The following is a 3,413-nucleotide window of genomic DNA, read 5'->3' on the forward strand; positions in this document are numbered from 1 at the left end:
TAATAATATAATTAATTCAAAAACTATTCAATATTGGACTCATTTCGAAGGTATTAACGAGACGATTATAATGATGTAATTTGTTAAAATAAAAATGTATTTTTTAAACATGTTATARTTGATATATAATTATGTGTGTTAATTTGATAAGGGTGTAAAATGAAAATTTTAAAAGAAAATGATATAAAGTAAATTAATTATCTAATTACAGGGGTATGAAATGTAAATTTAAAATTAAATTTTTAAAAAATTCGGTGAATGTGAGGGTGTGAGTGAGGGAAAGATGTGAGGAGGAGGGGTGGGAAGTGACGTCAGGGGGTGGGGATATCAACCCCCTTTTATATTCATCCAACGGTTCTCCTTCATTCCCCTCCCTACACCTTCCCACACCTAAATCACATTCCTTCTAGAGGACCCAACCGTAATTTTGCAACTCTAACAACTCACACGTGTTCGATTGTTTCATACGTGTTTTTTGATAAGCATACTCGTGTACATTACCCTATATACTAGAAGATAAACCCATTATCAATGACTCGTGGGACCCACGCATTTTATAAATAATTTTAAATATCTTAAAATATGATAATAATTATCTTAATTATATTTGAAATAGATGTTTCTTTCGTATTTAATTATATTTATCTACAGTTACTTGTAATCTTGAATTTGAAGTAATATGCATCAATAAACAATATTTTATGCATAAAAAATGGTTTTTAAGAGTTTTTGTCAAATACTTTGTTACGTTAGGTTTTTTAACCATAAATTATGTTATTTTTATCATTAGTTTATATTAAAAAATATAAATTTATATACCAAGTTAGTTGACCTATTAATATATTTTTTTAAAATAAATATAATAATTAATTAAATACGGAAAACATTAATTGAAGATTTGAAAGGAAGAAAAAGGAAAGAGGTGGGGCTTAGACATGAAGGAATGATGTGTATATGACTCGGATCAATATCGATAACAACAAATTTAAGATTTATTATTTATTATTATTTTAATTTAATTTAATGCGTAAACCGTCCAAAATAATTAATTATAATCAAGTACCAAGGTTGAAACCTACGTTTTCAAGTGATAGGGTCAACCTTTTTTTGTGTACAAATTTTCAAAGATAAAACAATGTAATTATTGATTTTTTTTTAAATAAAAATAGTTAAATATAAATTATAAATTTTACAGATATTTTAGTTTATTTCAAAATAGATGTCTATTTCAAATATAAGAGATTGTTTGGTAGTTGTTGAATGATTTTGTGCAAACTGATTAAGTGGTCGAAATGATTAAGAGGCTCTCATGATATAATGTAAAACGAAATATAATTGTTTGGTTATTGTTTACAATGAAATTAGGATGCTTAATGGTTAAGAGAGACTCATGATATAAAATCATTCAGAGGGTTTTAGAACCATTAAGAACCAGATTTTTTGTTTTGCCAAACAAGATTCACCTCTTAACAATTCAGATGTTGTTAATGAAACTATTAAAAGGTAAACAAACAACCCCTTAAATGTCTATTTTTGTATATTATTAATTATTAGATGGAGGAAAATATATATATATATATATATATATATATAATTAAGGGTAATTTTTTAAATTAAAAGATGTAATAATTAAACATTCTTAAAATTATGTTTTTTATCATGAACATTTATTTTTGAGACAGAAAAAATATAAAATGAAAATGATTTTTAACTTTTGTTTGCACGTAAGACAAATTTTGTTATAATTGATATTATAAAAATACAAAGCGATCAAAACAAAATATATTTCGACAAAAGAAAAAGACATTTGCATCTTGCAGCTCTGTTTAGAGGGGGGGGGGGTCTTGTTTTTCTATCGTCTATTTCTGCTTTAATAAACTGTTGTTTGAAAGCATCTTTAACAGATATATCAAATTGAAGAAAACCAAGAATTTTGAGATATTTTTTGCTTCAACAAATTCACCAAAATTTTCTTCAAAGTGAAGAAAAGCAGCAGAGATGGTTCAAAAACCTTTAAATTTCGAGAAATCTTCAAAAATAATTAATATAATAGAGAAACATTTTTTATTAAATTTTATCAATAGAAAATCTTGAATTTAAAGGTTTAGATAAAAAAAGATAATATTTTATTAAATATATAAAATATTTTAATAATATAATAAAAGTAAAAAATAAAATAATAAAAAATAAGAAATAAGAAATAACTTTTCTTTTTGTTTGGTGGGTGGCAGCAGGATCCAAGAAACTTGGAGGAATTGGGTGAGTGTCGTTGCCAGCCAGCCAGCCTCCACATGGGCATAAGTCGCCAAAACCATGGTACATTTTTTCTTTCTATTTTATATATATATACATTTTGTCATTCCTACACCTTATACAACATTCATCTCAACCATTCAATTTTTAATCAATTAATTGTTTCCTAATATAAAGTATCAATCATAATTAATAAACTCTATTCATATTCCATAAATATTAAAATCATAATAAATAAACTACAATCATTTATATAAATATTTCAATTAATTAGATTGCAAAGGTTGTACAAATGCATAAGGTTGTAAAAGAAATGTACCATATATATATATATATATATATATATATATATATTTAATATATTACTAAGAGTAAACTACAAATTTCATCCCTCTGATTTCATAAATTGCAACTATGGTCCTCGTTGATTGATTTTTGTTGTTTATATGGTTCTTAAATTAACTTCGTTAAATTTTCTCTATCAAGTTAAGAAGTATTTAGTCATTTTGTCAATTTCTCTGTTATTTTTTATTGTACAACTTTCAATGCATTAACATTAATTTTCATCCAACACAATATGGGGGTAAAATGGTAATTTTAAATTCAGACTATTGATTCATGGCAGTTTGATATTCTATCTGACATTGAAATTATACAAAGCCTTTTAAACATTCTGGTTATTTAATTATTCTGCACCAAATGATTCAAAAGCTGCCAAACAGCCACTAAATAAACCCAAATTCAAAACACAATGTCCAAAATTCATCTCGAATATAAATGGTATCTATGTACAAACAAAAAGCAGAAGTTGTGAGCGTACAAGCGGGAAAATAAAAAAAGAACTTGTAGCATGCGTGTGTGCCTCCAAGGACTCAGGCCAAACCCAAAACCTTCATATCATATTCGAATGGTGAATACGTTGGTGAGGCGGTTGCAAAGTTGGCTTAACGGAAGGGTGACCGCAAATCATAACTGGAATCACCTAAAAGACATAAATGTGATAACAATCACCTTTTTGGACCTTATTGACACAACAAAAACAACGACATATTCACTACAAGGGGGTTCACTGTATTCGTTGAGGGAAAGGGGATGACTTGAAATTTGCAGTGAAAGGGATCATTTAAGTTGGGGAATAGATTTTGAGGATAGAGAAAGGG

This window comes from Cynara cardunculus, assembly GCF_001531365.2.
Source record: "Cynara cardunculus var. scolymus isolate 2C chromosome LG 5, CcrdV1, whole genome shotgun sequence".
NCBI lineage: Eukaryota > Viridiplantae > Streptophyta > Magnoliopsida > Asterales > Asteraceae > Cynara > Cynara cardunculus.